Source organism: Dromaius novaehollandiae, chromosome 5 (genome assembly GCF_036370855.1).
Source record: "Dromaius novaehollandiae isolate bDroNov1 chromosome 5, bDroNov1.hap1, whole genome shotgun sequence".
Taxonomy (NCBI): domain Eukaryota; kingdom Metazoa; phylum Chordata; class Aves; order Casuariiformes; family Dromaiidae; genus Dromaius; species Dromaius novaehollandiae.
Genome location: NC_088102.1, coordinates 56,123,940 through 56,141,611, shown reverse-complemented (window position 1 = coordinate 56,141,611; position 17,672 = coordinate 56,123,940). Strand labels below are relative to the sequence as shown.

At 35.0% G+C, this 17,672-nt stretch overlaps 1 protein-coding gene across 5 annotated transcripts in view; it reads right to left on the bottom strand.

Annotated features, from left to right (window-relative positions):
* The window catches only part of METTL15 (methyltransferase 15, mitochondrial 12S rRNA N4-cytidine), a 90,787-nt gene that overhangs the window by 65,537 nt on the left and 7,578 nt on the right, over window positions 1–17,672 (bottom strand). Inside the window, exon 1 of one of the 5 annotated variants that reach the window (XM_026121819.2) lies at window positions 14,904–15,057. The exons of the other annotated variants lie outside the window; for them this stretch is intronic. The gene's annotated coding sequence lies outside the window, so the exon portion shown is untranslated. Of the gene's footprint in view, window positions 1–14,903; window positions 15,058–17,672 lie in introns of those variants that run through there. 5 annotated transcript variants of the gene reach the window in all.

The window sequence follows — 17,672 nt, the reverse complement described above, 5'->3', positions numbered from 1 at the left end:
TCAAAGGAAGCCTGTAATTTAGATGCTTTCCTGTGTTTTGCAGGTTGGGTAGATAAGCAGAATAGATCAGAAGTTTCTAGGGTGGTCATTAGCATTCTGCACACCCTGCTGGCAAAGAAAAAAGTTTTACTTGAACGAATTTAAAAATGATTTATGAATCAAACTAGACATTAAGAAGTAATATTTTGACTTCCTCACAAACAGTTTGTACTTCTTAAGGCTCCAGTCATGCAATTTAAATAACACAATAAAATTCTCTTTTGGCCTTTTCATCTGCTGCTTGGGCATTTGACTGTACATGAAGGATAGTGACCACAGAAAGCATGTTTTGTTCACAAAGGATTGCCTGCAGCTTCTGCTGGTAGGCAAAGTAAGATTAAAAAGTATGGAATTCTCTCTTGAAACAATTCAACAAAATTTCATGGGCACTAAGTACTGTGTCAAAAGGAAGCTGCAAGTGTAACAAGTATGTCTGATGGCAATGATTCTAACACAAGAGGAAATGGCATCTGAAGCAGCAGTCCAGGTTTTGGGGTGAGAAAGCCATTAAGATTAAAAATTATTTAAAAAAAGAGTGTCTCCATGCTACTACTGATCATTTTGGAAGATGGAATTTAAGAACAAATGTTACAGTTTAGATGAAATGGCCTAGCTTCCACACGCACAACCAATAAGGAAACAGACAAGCACCCATGGATGATCAGATTGCTAGTGAGTTTTAGACTTCACCATTTATCTTTAACATCCTTTTTAAGGCAATTCACATTCCCAGACTTGCGCAGCAGATACTCTGTCCCATATAAAGAGTAGAACTCTTGCTGGTAACTTCTGCACTGCTTGAGAGCTTAACAGTGTGTTGCACCAAAAACTTCTTCATTGAATTTTGGCAGGATGAAGAAGGCATGCACATAAATTCTTTGCATGTAAATTTACAATGGCTCTCTTGCTCCCAACACATTTAGTCAATAAGCAACATTCACTTGCTAATGACTTTTGGAGTTTGAGCAATTGTGCAGCAGAATTATTTATTACGTCAGTTCATGTTAACCTATCAAGCAGAATTTTCTGCTTTTTGAAGTGAGAGCATGCAGATCATGTAATGCTCCCCTAACAGAGACACACTGAATACTGAGCTGACAGTGCCTACTTTAGATACTGCAGAAGGTAGAATAAATGTCAGAGGAAGAGATGTTCTACTTGGAAGCACAGACCACTGCAGATAATGTGGTCAAGGAACTGTCTTTAGCAGTGAAATATTGTGCTGCAGACTGGAATACGTTGCATCTAGAGAATGGAGGGAGAAAAACCAGGGAATTCTAGTGTCTCCAGACCTTGGTTGATGGCCTGCATCTTTGTACTGGACGCTAATTACGTCTGCTAATATGGTGACTTATTAAAAGTTGTGCCATGCCACGTTAGTCAACTGTTTTTGAATACAATTTTGTCTTGTGTTGAAAAACCAGTCCTTGTACCTGCCCTCTCAAGACTAACTAGTATCCAAACAAATCGCATAAATAGATGTAAGAGTACGGAGTAAGAGTCAAAATGCCACCGGAAGTCAGATTCTGTCAGTTAGACCATCAGCCCTGTTTATAACACTTCTTAGAGAGGTAACTGTGCTAGCTCAAACTTAAATCATATATATTTGCAGTGTGGCACCAACAGGATCAGTAAAGTTTATCCTTACAAATCACAACTGTATTCATTGCAGCAAGTTTTTGTACCCCCAAGTTCTATGATTTACAACCTAAAGCCGATCCTATCTACTTAAAAAAAAAAAAAAATTTGCAAATAACTTGGTCCCTCCATATCTCAATGTCCTACCTACAAATTTTACAGTGCCTTTAGCAGAAATAGTCTCTGCCTGAAGAAGGAAAAAGGTTAAGTGTAAAGTGGTGGGGGAAGAAAAGACACTGCTATTGAGAATGCTAGCTACGTTACTGACCTTTTCATGAAATGAGTACACATTTTCATATCATAGCAGAACTGAGCCATGCATTTATGAAATACTAAAAATATTCTGAAATAATTGTGATGCAATTTTTGATTTTACATTTTTAAAATATCTCAAAATTATTTAAAATGACAGTTTAAAATTTTTTTTTTAATTTTATAAAATATTTACAGCAATTGTTTTCCATATTGCCAAAAATCTCCATGGAGTTATCTATAAAGTGAGTGATTGTGTTATTGTAGCTAAACATAGCGACTCTAAGCAAGCAACACAAACATAGTACATTTTTCAGTAATTAGAAATGCATTGTTACTCAACTTTGCAGAGCAGAGAAGATTTAATGACCTCCAATACCTTGTAACTTGAGATCCTCATACTCTCATCTAGTATGCAGGTACAATACACTAATACATAATTAAAGAACAGGCAGTTCCTGATTTATATTTATGTGAGATCAGCTTTACAAAAGGAACATATTCCAGACTCATGGGCAATTAAAACCAGATTAATTTTCTACCACAAATATGAGTTCAAATTCCTAGTGAGAATAATATAAATTACCATTTACTTTAATACTCCTTATCACATTAATATAGTAATCAAAATATAATACTGACCCTGAGAAAAAATCCTGTCATTTAAAATGGGCAAAAGTAATGAGGATAAAAACCTTGTATAATTGTATTTTTTCATATAATTCACTGATTAGAGAAGGGACCTACTCTGCTGTTTAGAGCATAAAATTTAATGCCAGGAACTTCCAACCTCTTGTTTCAACTCTACAGCTGGTTTGATAGTAGTATAAAAAGTCTTAATCAGCAACATGTAATTATAGTAATATAACATGTTTGAAGTGTTTGAAGAGTTGACATTAGTCACTGAAAACAAGCATGTGACTGTAGTCTGTATTTTGAACAGCTGTCCCTTTAGTTCCTCTCTAAGGCAAACAGCATACTTAATTATATTACTCAGGTATTTTAATACAACATGCAATGCTGGAAATATACTGAATACAGTAGCATGACTTTAGGCAAATTTGCTCTGGATTTTTACCTGTTAATTACAAAAAGAACAAACAGCACATTAAGAACACCATAAATTATATTCTACCCATAAGTTATTAAACTAATTGTGTTTTAACATGACATTACAGACACTATCATAAGTCCTTGTCAAAAGCTAGCAAGAAGAGAAAGCAGCATACCAAACTCTCCACACGCTGACAGCACTCTGTTTACAACAGAAGTACTACCTGTAGCATCATGTTACAAAAGGAAGAGTTGACTCAGCTCACCTCTGTTAGTTCTTACTGGCTAAAACAAAAAGTGTACAGTAACTATGTCCAAATTAATTACATAAATTAATGCAGGCAATAGTTGCCTCGAGCATATCTGACAGAGTATTAGTTTAAAACATAACAAACAGAAGCAATGCTACTTAATATACTCTAGTCCGTAAAAATCTGTTTTAAAAAATACATAACAATAACGCACAGGAAATGAGACAGCTTTAAACACTAAAAGCTTCAGAAAAGTTTTTTGCTTCTCTTTGTCTACTATTTATTGCCTGAAAACGAACTAGTTCTACTCAGTTTTGCTATAATGGTGTTTGTGTGCCATGATTATTTATTACAGCAGCCAAAGATGTTACCATTAGCAAAAAACTTTTTTGCTTTATGAACTGTACACAAACATACACAATACTGTTATTTTCAAAAGGACTTACCTAACTTAAGACATGATTAAACAAGTGAATGTGACAGAGTAGGAAAGACCATACAGATAACAGTACCAATTTCATGTAATTACACAGATTAGTAGTCATTCCCCTCAGAGCAAAGCAGTTAAATACATGTTTATCTTTAAACTTAGTTTCATTGACCTCCAAAAGACTACTCATGGGTTTAATGTTATGGGTTAATATTTTGAGTGCTTAGCTGTCTCAGAATCAGTTTGCACAATTATATGGTTCTGCTAGTTTGATAGTTGTTACTTTTGTCCTGTATTTCCAATCAAAAGTTGTACAGGTAAAAAAAAAAAAGTTAAAAAGCAATTATCAGTTTGAATGCTCTCTTCCACATGCACAATTTCAACCACCAAAATCTCTTTTGGTATCTAGCCCTCAGCACCGCATCCAGTACTGTTGAGCTCCTCTAGGCATGAACAAGATATCCATTATCCCCTTTTACTGCCTGGGTTCCATCCGCAGACTTACACCGTCCTGTTGGCAGCCAAGCTGATCTTCACGTCACTGGACACCTGACTCTCCAGGTAAATACTGGGATCTAAAATATCTTAAGAGGCATCATAAAGGAGCATCTCCCCAAATTATATCCACCTCTGGGTGTTTTACCACACCCTTCCTCTAGGAAACTTCCTTTCCCTCTTCTGAGAAAAACCGGTTTAACTCATTTTATATTGATTGCCACTGAAACTCATCATCAGAAAACTAGTTTACAATTAACAGCTCTAGCTCTGAACTAGCAGTGGATTTTCCTTATTCCACTTATTCTATCCTAAGCTACAGAGTCATAAAGCTAAATAAAAAAAACCAACACCAAACACACGCTATTTATTCCCAAAAGAGCTATATATGCAGATGAAAGGGAGGCTCACATCCCTCTATTGAGTAAAGAAAATCCCATTACTAACCTACAGCTCATGTATTACCATTTGCATTATATTTCCCTTAAATTTACCCCTAACAACAATTTCTCTTATTCCTTCTTTATAGCACACAACAAGGCAACACCAATTTAGGGAGCACTGAACAAATAAGGATAGCATTCCAAAGGAAAGGACTCATTCTTTCATAAACAATATCCTGTTTAGCCTTTTTTTTCTTCTTCACACAGAAATGTGCCAAGCTTGTGTATACTCCTGATCTGAACTTGAACACAATACCCTAGAAAGATGGGGTCAGTTCCAACATCATTTAACCCAGATCAGGATAATGCAGAAGCAGAAACCTCTAGCAACCTTAACCATAACTGAAAGAGTTTTCCAACGGCAATCAAATTCATAGCTCAGCATCCAGGCTGTGAATACAGCAGCAATAGGTGAAGATATAATACCAGTTACTGAAACAAATGGATGATTTCTTGTTATTTTTTCCAATATATATTGTTATTTCAATTTTATTTAGATGAAACTTCAGCCAGTTTGCTCAGTGTGGTCCAGTCTGTGCCAGACATTCAATCGCTCAAACAGAATACAGAAATAAAAAGTAAAATCTAAGTTACAGGTATAATAAAAACAGGCATTTTTTCCAGCAGTCCACCTAAGGAAATTTTACATAATCCCTAATACTATTAAGCTTATTTTAAACTGAAAGAATTCTTCTTTTTTGAACATGCACTACATTTAGCAGCATACCACCCTCATCCAGGCTGATCTGCCCAGTTACCATGCCTATACAAGAAAGAAGATACAAAAGAGTGTGCAAAAGACACAGTTGGCCAAGTCACATCTTGTATTTTTCCCAAAGAATGGAACGATTCAAGAATGGTGAGATCTACTCTCAACACCATAAGTATGTTAGCATCCTAAAAATCAGTAAATGATAGAATTAAATACCTTTAATGCAAAGCCTGGCCTGATTACCTCTTTTCTGTCCAAGAGAATAAATCATTCACCGTTTTTCAAGTCTTACATCAGCACAAAGTTAGAGGTTGACCAAGTACCAAAGTTACAGGGGAGAGGAAGGCACAACACGAAATCGCTAAGAGAGTAGTACCAGACAAAAACCAACAAAATCAAGTAAATGGCAAAGGCAAGTGCTATTGGCAATACTGACGGAGGCTACAGCAGGTCACAAAAATAGGTAAATGTAAGTGTATGAATGTAAAGGCAAGCTAAGACTTTATTTTTTTAAATCAGTGAAACTGTTAAAGTCTAACTGCTACTGCCTCAGTTGTGTGAGCTTCTTTAAAAGCAATGCAAAAAGGAAAGACTTGTTTTTGTCACTACAGCACAGTCACAACTGTCAATTTACATTTGAAACTGACTTTTCGACACAATAACTTACATATCCACTTTTCATAGCAGTATACTACTTTGCACTTTTTAGTGAGAGTAACTCATTTAAGGAAGCTGGAAAAGAACTTCAGAGCACTGAATATGATTGAAAAGGATTTACACCAAACCATGTTGACTCAATGTGTTGAATGTCACGAATAAAATTAGGCAGAAAAAGAGCCCACCACTGAAAGACATTTACCAAGCGTGTTTGAACAGCAACATCACTTATTCAGCATTAACACTTGTTCTAGATTAACCACAGCCACCAAAATCCAATAGATCTAAGTTTTAAAGTTTGCTTCCAAGAGCAAGACATGTTTCACGAGAGCCATGTAAGCCATTAGTCTGGTGATAATACAAAGTGTCTCGTACAACTTTTAAAATACGCTTAAAACAATTGCTAGGTCAATTTTTATAACTTGCCCCTTGCATTCCACTCCTTTGCTTTTAATATTTATCTAATTTAATATACCATTTGAATAGACAAAACCTAATGCAAATAAGCCGACTTGCTGAGAAAAAAAAATATATATATTCCTAAACCAGTTAGGAAAGCTTTTTACAAAACCATAAAGACCACTGGGCTAAGAACATATTTCCAAGTGTACCTCATGGACGGTTTGTTAAATTATTTTAATTATCATAGCCTCTGGAATTATTCTAAAAGTGGTACCTTAATGGTTTCTGTTTCATGCCTCAGTAGGTGTTAAATTTTATCTACTGGATTTTCTAAATGCCAGCTCTATCAGGCTCTGAGCATTTATTCTTGCCCACTCAATAGTCAGGTCAACAAGAGAGAACTTTTGCATAACATTTGCTGAAATTAAGTCTTAAATCTCTAATTATTCTCTCTACTGGTAGCCAAGAGACTAACAAATACTTGAAGACTGGTGTTTCTGCCCTCATTTAATGATTTTTTTCTTACCTGAGTGGAAGAATTAAGTAGTCCAGAAGAGCTGTTCTGCAAAATTTGTAAAAAGTAATCTACCTACCATAGCAAACCAAAACCACAGACTGTAACATGCAATATGTCAATGCCTACAGACGACAACCTGAAAATATTTCATTTATATGCTTTATTAAATTACAGAGAAAAAAAAAACAGGCATTACCAACATCAATTATTTGTTTGGGTTATGAAGAACGCATTGTGTCCCATGAAATCTAAAGAAACATGACTTCACTAGAATATGGAAATATTCTTGTACATTTCCTCTATATGTAGTAAATGGAAATCCCACTGCTGATGGAATTTTCCAAACTGGTGTGCCAAGATGCAGAAATCCCATTAACAAGTCAGAAATCTCATTTCCTCATCTTCAACTCAACAATTTAGAATAGATAGATTCTGTCTAGCAATAACCTAGTCCAAAGTGCTAAGAAAACAAAAAAATATGTACAAACAGTTGTGTGGGGGACAGGAAGAGGACAAATAGAAAGCCATCACAACTGTCAACTCTATATCCAAAATTATGTAAGCAGCAATGTGCATGTACTATTGAAGACAATGCAACTCCTCTTACTGTACAAAAGAGAATACGAGAGTTCCCAAATTACTAAATTTACAATCCAAGTTACAAGAGTCCACAATAAAAAAACCCTTTCTTCCCTCCTTGCAGAACATTTAGAAAAAGTTTAGCTCTAATGGAAGGGTTTTATCCAATTTTTAATTTTTCTAGAAATTGGGTACATCCAATAGAGTTTTATTTGGTTCAGTGACAGCAAGGTGGATGGAAGCTTTGCATTACGCTTTTAATGCTTCTCTCAAACTGAAAAAAAAAAAAGCTTTGAAATACGCTGTATTTTTCCCCTAAATTAAAGGATTTGTTTTATTGCGAGTTTCTAGCATAAACATTATTTTGGTGATCATACTCAAATTATCCAGGCATTTTCACACACTGATGAAACAGAACAAATGCCTACATGGAAAAGTTATGGCTATACCTACTTTAGAGACGTAAAACTGAAACATTAAGATTTGAAAAGGTTCTTCGGCAAACCTATTACACAGGGGTGAACATAAGTCCAGAACTCTTCACACACCTCACGATCAAAATCATTAAAGAGGTATGTCAAAATACTGCAACTTATTTAAAAGCATACCTGGTTTTAACATCACAAAAATTAACTAGATACTTTGAGTAAGAGTACAATTAGGGAAATAGGAAGAACTGCTAGAAAAGAAGAGAGACTGGATAAAAGCAGGGGAAAGGAAATAAAAAAAGAATGGAGGGGGAAACCCAATAGAAAAGAACAAAGCTGAGAATAAGCTGCATCAGTAAGGCCTGCACCGTAGGAGAAAGCTGACATGAAGGAAATGTACAACACAGGAAAAACAGGAAAATAACATTCAAAGAACAAATTTCAGACCTAGACGAATGACCATTTCAGGAGAAAGCCTGAAAGAACACCTTCAGTCTCTGCTGCTTCAAATGAAACTGGGCGTAGATGAGGACAAGATCCAAAATGAGGAAAAGGAGTCCCTTTGGCCGCATCTCTTTGGTTCAATACAACACCCAAAGGCTCAAGTTATTTTCTGAGGAGGACTACTAATGTTGCTTTTTCTTTTTTTTTCTTTTTTTTTTTTTTAAGGCAATTAATCAAACCTATGAAGAAAGGCCATACCAGTGGATATTTACATCCCCAACTCCACACATCCTTAAACTACTAACTGCCAGAAGCTCAAAGGTCATGCAAAGAACAAAAATAATCATTCTCTACTTCCCCTTTCTATAATCATTATATTATATATAATATATTATAACCATATAATCCTTATCAGCTACTATTGGGCACTGTCAGAGGCTGGATACCCAATCAGGGGTACTTTGATCTGAATCACTACTGCATTCCTGGTGGCCTTATGATTTAGAAGATCTTTAGATCTACATAGATTAAAGAGAGAGGAAAAAGTGGTTAAGATAGAAAGATAACCAAAACATCTTCCACCTCCTCCTCAGGTCTCTAGAAAGAGAAATTTATTCCTCACCATCCCAACTTCAGCACTTACCATATCCTGATGTAGCATAGAGAATTTCTGAAATTTCTACAAATATTTGTCTCAAAGCATTGAAAAGCTAGAAACTCAGTAGCAAAGCAGTCCACAGTCCATTCAAGTTTTCACTTAATTATCACAGTTGAAGCAAGCAGAAGCCCTGCAAAGAGCTGGCAGACCTTTTTTTTTTTTAAATACTGCAGAAAATAAAAACAAACTCTGCATTTCTCCCAAGACTGTGAGGATTTTCCCTTAATGAAAGACAGTTGAAAAAAATCCCCAAAATGTAGCACTTTCCATGATGCTCCTTTAGGAGTCAAAAAAGTAAGCATTCATAAAGAAACTGGAAAAGGAGGAGGAAAAACTCCAATGATATTGGAAACTACTGCCATTATCTGCAGATGCTGGCAGACACTCGGATAAAGCCATCCATTATTATAAAACAAGGTACAGCACACCAAGATGAACACACGAAAGCTATCAAAATTGATAATGCAATCTGCAAGTAAACACAAAAAATATATAAAACCATTAATTTCATCTGTAAGAAATTTTGCATGTTTACAAAATTCGGGGAAGAGAAAAAGAAATATTCAGTGTTTAAAGGACGGTTCTTAACGAAGCAAACTTAAATCCTCAAAGGATTCTAAACATCTGTAAATTCACAGGCACAGTAAAAACATAACTACTGAATATGTGACTTAACAAGGGAAAAAAACTCAGTGCAAATGGTATAAAAATCATAAAAAGGATAAAAAGAATAATGACAACAGGTCTATTCATCAGAAGCAAGATCTTAAAATACACAACTTCTAGTAGCAGAAAACAATTAATGTAAGTTGCCAAAAACAAAATACTTCAGTGGGATGTCAATCAGTAACAGAGCTGACAACTGTGCTTTAATTAAATTTGAGACTGTTACCAATTAGTTAGTCTACAGCACTACAGGCTTCATGCTGCCTATGACTCAGTGCACTGAGTCATCCAGTAAAACTTTTCTTACAGAACAACTATCCAGGCACCCACAAGGATGCAAGATCAAAAGGAAAGGAGCTTCACTGACCTTCTTAGCAAAAGTCTTGTGTTAAATTTAGATGACCAAAAGTATATACTGATACAACCGTTCAATAGGTATTCCAAGGAGAAGGAATTTCAAGAGTATTGTTTTAATTCCATTTTGGATAAGCATTATATCAGAAATCAAAATACAAGTAATGCTTTGTACAGTTTGAAGCTAAAGCATCAGATTTTAAGCTTGCTTTTTTACAAGCTGCTCAAACAGTGGTATTAATTGTTAATAAGATACCTACCATTTTTCATTGAAAGATCCTGTTTTCCGCCATTTAGAGTCCTGACTGATTTAACAATTGGGGAGTGAAATTTTTGTGTCAGAAGTAAGGTCTTCAGCAGTTGGGGGGGTGCAAAGCAGAATGATAAAAAGTCTTCAGCCCTTTCCCTGGTTACGGAAAAAAACCTGTTTGCTTAAATATTAAAACTCTTACATGAATTTCACTATTGCATTAAGTAGTACCAGTATTTTTAAATTTGAGAGTAACAAAGGGTAAAATAACAGGAGAACAATTCTGGTTGAAAGACCTTAGAGTATTCTTATGAACCTCCAAAAACATTCAGTGTAAGTTAGATTTAAAAGCAGGGCTTCCTTCCCAGTTGTTCTTTCTGAATGCTAAGTCTATAATGTCTAAGCTGCTAAGCACAGGATTTCAGAGAAGGATGGGCGTCTCTCCTGTTCTCTCCTTACTTTTATTTTTCCCTAACTTCTGAAACCTTCAGTTCTGAAACCTTAACTTTATTCTACACTATTTTTAGATATAACTTGCATAAATTTAGAGCTAGCAAATCTCAGCATCTATAGTCTTCAAATATTTCCCAAAGTAAGCGCACAAAAAATATAGAAACAACTGATGCAATTTGAAAAACCTGTCAATGCCACCACTCTGGCAAAAATTAAACAATTTAGTTATCTTCCATTGTATTATTTGAAAACTGCAGATGGGAAAACAGATTCAGACAGATAGACAGTTTCATTCCTAGATTCAACCTTTGTTTACATTTAAAATCAAATTAAGATTGAAAATGTCCTGTAATTCTGTGTAAAAAGCTAAAACCATGAAATACTGCAAAGGACTGTGTAACACTAATTCTTGGCAAAGGACAACACAGGAATATCATTGTTCTCAAAAGAACTCCCTGTTCTCTTGAGCTTGTCTGACAACTATTGCAGAGTCAAATGTCTGAATGATCGTCATGTGGCAGCTGCGTTTCAGAGTACCTATCCCACATGAACCAGGTTCTGAACTTTTTGAAATTCATTCACCAGCATTGAACACATACATATATACGTTTATATACATGCAGAATCTTTTCTATGGTTACTGTGTTATCTCCTCATGCCACTATATGCGACCAGCCTACAGACATTTCAATAATTTAGTGCTAAAAAGACGTATAAAAACTAAATTTAGATTCTACATTAAAATGTGCCCTTTAACTTATATTTGATCTATCTCAGATGACCTGCAGCTTTCTGTAGCATTATTTCTATCATCAGCTCATCACAAATTTCTTTCAACCTACCAATTTGTTGTGTTTATTGTTACTCTTTTGAGTTAGATTGATAAAAACAGAGGACTTAAATGTATAACTCTATCATGTCAAGATGCATTTTTCATCTAATCAGTTTAATATCCTTTTTACAAATATCTGTATATTTCAATCAACTTAATTTCTCCTGATAGAGTTAAGACTGCATACACAGTCCACTGTGTAGTGCAACTCTTTTTTTTGCCTAAGACTATACCTGTACAAACAACACCTGTTCAACTATAAACCAATGGTTAGACCCACAACTGTACAAAACCAGTGTTCAGTTTAAAAAGTCTGGTTTTACATATTTGCTGAAAAAAGACTCTTATTACTGCTTCCCATATGCCAGGTACAGAAATGCAGCACTACTGCAAAAACTCATCTACTTAACCTCTATTGTTCTATAACCCAAGAATACAGCAAAATATTTTTTTCTATAGAAATCTAGTGTAATAAGCAGTATTCATGTTTTTATTATATCAGAACAAACTTGCTCTATTCAATAAACATGTCTAGATAAAAACTGAAGTGAGCTATGCTCAAAACATCTTCTGAAGAAATTCATAGATCTAATTATTTGCAAAAACTGAACTTTGTAATATGCCTCACCAAAAAAAGTAACCAAAAGAATTAACAGTGGAACTTCACTTGATTATCTGACAGCATCTCCAATTCCTCAAAAATGGAAATCCAACAAGATTATGACAGCATGAGAAAATAATATCTAGATGAGTCTGCAATCTTATAGCTCCTCAAATCATTATAATGGTTCACATCTTCGACATTATCCCAAACGCTCTATGCAAAAGGAAGAAATCCTATTAGTTTTATAAGACACATTATAGTACAAAGCCTTCTAAAGAAGATAAAAGTACTATAATATTCAGAAAAAAATAATTAAGTGCGAGTTCTGGTCAAGTAAGAGTTTTCTACTTCAAAAATTAATGGCTTATTTTCTATTAATAAGGCCTCTTCGATATTCATTCTCCCCACTTACAACAGGTCACTGTGTCATATACCTGCCCTTCCTTGATAACTGTTTGCTTATAAGTTCAAGCTAGCAAAGAGAACTGCATGCAAACCTGCCGAACAATTACCCATCTACAAAATTCTTGATCGAAAGAAAAGATCATTCACTTTGCGAACAAAATATATACTATCTTAGCACATTCAGATTTCACAGCAGTAATCTTGCTGATTTGATAGAATAGCATCTGTCAGAACTTACAGTATGTTTAATCAATCAATCTAGAACTATCAGAGAGTAAAAATATTTATAAAAAAGTATAAATTTGTGGTCATATATTTTATTCATGGCATTAGCACTTCAGTCACCAAAAAAGCTAGCAGGTAACAGAATTATCCATAAGAAAACAGAAAATTGCTATGCATCTCCTCTCAGAGGGAGCACTTACTACTGCTAGAAAAAAAAAATGACATCTCTTGAAAGAACATAGCTCATGTAAGCTGCAAGATGTGCAGCTTCTCAAAGTCATTTAACAAGGACTTGAGAATAATCTCGACTTCAAAGTCTGGCTACCTACCCAATTAATTCCTAAGCAAATATCTATAAATTTTAGTTACGATGCTTCTCAGTTCTAAGCACCGCTTGTTTGATTCAAGATTTGGTTTATGGATGAGCCACCTCTATCCTCAGAATTTACCCCCAATCTGTTTATTTCACCTACCACTTATGTCCCATTTAATATATGCATAGGCAAACAGTGCAGAGCAAGAGTTATCTTTTTTTAAATTTACCTAATAATTTGTCTCTGCTTCCTGTTAAATATACAAAAATTAAAAAGGCATACTTGTTTTATATGGCTGCCAAAAGGCAGGGCTTTTACAATTATTTTTAAAAAAATGGATTGTTAAAAAAAATGTTGGCACAGTGAGACATGCTATAAAAGTTGGTTACTCATGGGATCATAACAGATTTGTTAGTAGAGAACTCTACTTTTAGAGAAATGCTGGAAGGGTTTTAATATTTCTCTAAATTAATAAACTATACATACTTTTAAATCACAGTTGAAAAAATTATGAAAACTTACATGCAGCTGTTATTCTCATGCAAATAAATAAAATTATCCTAGAACTAAGAAAATGAGAGGTCAAGGATAATCTCCTGAGATACTCTGGCATTTTTATAGCATCTTTTTATACTGTTGCAATTTAGTAGGAAGTATTAGTTAATCTTAAGCATACTAATAGCCTTTCCTCTTTCTTACAAAAACTTAAAACATTTTTAAAAGATATTCAGTTTCATAAGGTAAATCAGATATGTTTTTACACGAAAAAGTATCTACTATCTACAGTGATCTGAAATGCATAATGAGGTACATTCTACATACACAGACACATAGCAGCACAATTCTCACCTCACTAAGCAGAATTCTGCTCAAGTACAAAATAGCTGAACGTGACAGTAACAAGTACTTCAAAAGGATAAAAGGTCTTACGCCTTATGACATCAACTGCCAGAAAATAAAGGGAAAAAAACTTTATTGTTCTATATTCTTACTAATGGTAACATAATATTCCGTATAAAGCAATTTTGGAAGAGAAAGTAGTAAATAAAGCACACAGCCGAAAAGACTATTTTAGTTGCAAGGCAGAAACATTTCCTATCAGCTCTACATAGTAGAAAGCCATTCATCCATATAAAAGTTATCACAAAAAATTTTAAAAAATAAGAATTGACAGCAGGACTGTGAGTGGACTGCAATTCTTTCCAGAAGTATATTATGTGATGGCACCGTTGACTGATTATAAGATGATAAAAAAAAAAGTTGTTTATACTCCAGCTCTAGTAATTCACATTACAAAAAGAAATTTAAATAAATACTTGGCATTTTGTAGGAAAAAACCCTCTCTCAAAATGCATTATTTTAAGTAGAACAGAAAATGATTTTCAAGTAATGGTTTATTTGGCAATTCAACATAATACTGCTATTATTAACCATTTTTCTACATTCATCTCATCAGTACATTAATAGAGGCTATTACTAAATTATACTGCTGTACAGCTCACATATCAAAACCTGTCAGATAACAGACAAATATTCAAGCATTACACTAACGTGCATTTTGTATCAACTATTTCTACATCCTCCTACACAGGAGGGAAAAAAGTTGTTACAAATATGGTATTTTAAAGCACCCAATCACAACCACTCACCAATATCCTCAAAATTAGTTTCAAACATATTTTCCTCATGAAGGTTCAAATTTCCTCTGATTACAGCTAAATATGAAACAGCAATTTATAGGCAAGATACTTCTCTACTTAAAACATTTCTTGTATTAAAATGTCAAGACAAAGGCCATTTACCTGTTCTTTTGTCGTTTGGCTTTCTTCTCTTATTATCTAAGACTGAATACCTTTGTTTCTGATCTTGAATCTACAGAGCATGCTGGAATACTCCATCAGAAAACCACCTGTAATTTATCTTAAAAAACCTTACAGCCTTCTCCTGTAGCTTCTTCACAGAAGCCTGGCGGGAGTCCATTAACTGGTAAAGCCTCTGGACTTTGAAAGTCCAGAAGCAGAAGGCTGTGACCCAGACCCTCTCCTGTCTGCCAAGTGACATTCCTTGCATAGCGTGAAACCTGACAGCCAAATACCACCCGCCACTTAACTGAGTGAAACCTCTAGAAAGATTAATGGGAGCAAACTTTCTTAATACAAGAAAACATATATGCGCCCTTCCCCCTCTTCCCTCTCAAAACTGGGAGAAAGGGTAGCAAGGGAAAGAAAGAAAAAAAGAAAAAAAAAATCAACAGTGCCTTTGTCACCTGCTTTTAGATAGCTCTATTAGGCTGCGCTTCAGTATGCATTATTTACTTTACTCATTTTTCTAAGAGTTATGTTGTCTGTGATTAGATTTAGTGACATTATGACTCAAGCAGGCCATTATTAACATTTCCATATGAAATTAAAATTTCAATCTCTGAATGACTTCATCTAATCACTAGACTTAACAAGACAGTTGATTTCCTCAGCTTTCTCAGAAGAAACTTCTTTCCTACGTTATAACAGAGCAGATACTTAATATGCAATGAAAATTTTACACCAGCTTAACTGCAAATTTAATCCATTCTTTAATATTTATGGGTAGCCAACTTCAAAAAAGTCTACGTACATGTTTCTGATAGGTCCTAGCTGCCAGGCACATATAGCAATTTTACATTACAGAATACAACTTTTCATAAAGTTATAATCCAAAACAACATTAGTTGATTTCAGCACTTAAAGTGCAGTTATGAAAAGAGTATTCTTACAAGATGCTGAGCACCAGCAGACACCACTGGAGTTGAGGGATGTGCTCAAAAACTCTTAAAAAACAGACCACGCATTTGGATGACTTCAGGTACCTGCTAATTTGTAGTTTAACCTTTAAATTACCTCTTTATGCAGAGCAAGCCTGCAAAAACAGCTACTTAAAACAGGATTATCTTAAATGGAAATACAATAGAATAAGAAAAAATTGCAGCTATTTTCTGTACTCCAGTCATGATCTTAAACCCCTAGTAATATTTTGCACAGTAGAAGTTTGTATCACTGTTTGCAAACTAGAATTCAAATGTTTAGTAAGAAAGCTTAGCCAAAAGGCTGACTAAATAAGGCACACAGTACTAGATGGGGAGGAAATGAGTAGCTACATATATTAATTATCACCCTTTCTGGGATCATAGGCTCACTCAAGTTAAAATTTAAAGGGCTGAGATTACTTTCTGGTGAATTTTATTAGTTTTCCCCAAGAGGTGCAAAGACTAATGCTGTCACAACAGAAAAGCAGAGCATACAGAGCGTCATTACAAGCTGAGTCACCCAAAAGCATTGAATCTTGCTTTATTATAACACAGTCTTAAATAGTCTCCTGAAGCACTGTCATTTGTTATGTGATAGAGTGATAACAGCAAGCTAACTCAGTATTACAATAAAATGAAATCTGGTGCATCTGCAGAGTTGCTCTCAGTAGGCAGACCAAGTTCCCTTGCCGGCCTCTTTGGAGGCAGCAGCTGCAGGCTTCCCTTCCTCTACTGCAATAGAGAAAGATGCAGAACCAAGCTGCTGAGAGCTGTCGTGTGCTGTTGCTGAGGATAACATTTAGATTTGCCTGCGGAGAGCCATGCTGCAGATGGGAAGAGGAGGAGGTCTGGTGGATGTCTAAGAATTATAACCAAAAGATTCTTCTCCATGCAGCTGTAGCCATCAACCTACTCTTTTTTTCCTCCTCACAAGTTCTTGAGTTACTTTCTTTCTAGGGAGCAAAATCTTGAAGTCCTTAAAAAAGTAAACTCTGACGGGACCTCTTGACCATATCTTGTTAATGTCTTGCCATTTTCCAGATCCAATATATGATTATTTCTCATATACGTTCTGGTACCATCACAGTCTAATCTCAAATAAATCATGCACGTTTTAATTCTTCTGTCATCAGGGAATTTATGATTCCTGTATTTTTTCAAGACCCACTACAGAAGACAGGAAAGCAAGAAACTTGAGATAAAGAGCATGACTGGATTTTCTTTGCACCTTCAATTGACAAGCTGTTCATAAAGACCATCTCCTGTCTCGTTTTCTTCCCTGTCCCCTCCTTTTCTCTCTCATCTCATGATGTAATTTGTTCTGCCCCAGATACTGTAGAACTTGTATGACATTTGCTGCCATCACATTGGTAAATGACATTCCTCTCCCCCTGTTATTCTCTTCTTTAGACTGCTCTTCACAGTACGGACCAATTGGTTAAGAACCAATTATAAGTTAAAGACCAAATGAAAATGGTGGTCTGGTTTTCCAAATCCCCATGTAAATACTACTTCCACAAACACAGATATTGCTCTTAATTAAAAAAAAAAAACAGGTATTTGAGGGACTACCTCTTAATCAAAACTTCACTATTTTGCATTTTCATACCGTATCTTCAATGTTAACCTCATAAAAAAATCATTTTACATATAATTTTAGCCAAACATATTTTAAACAGTGCTCTCTCTTTGATAAGATTCCATTTAGCAAATCTCCTGTTACACAAGGCAAAAAACAAATATATCCTGCATACATACACAGTCTACAAACTTTTTATTACGCTTCTGC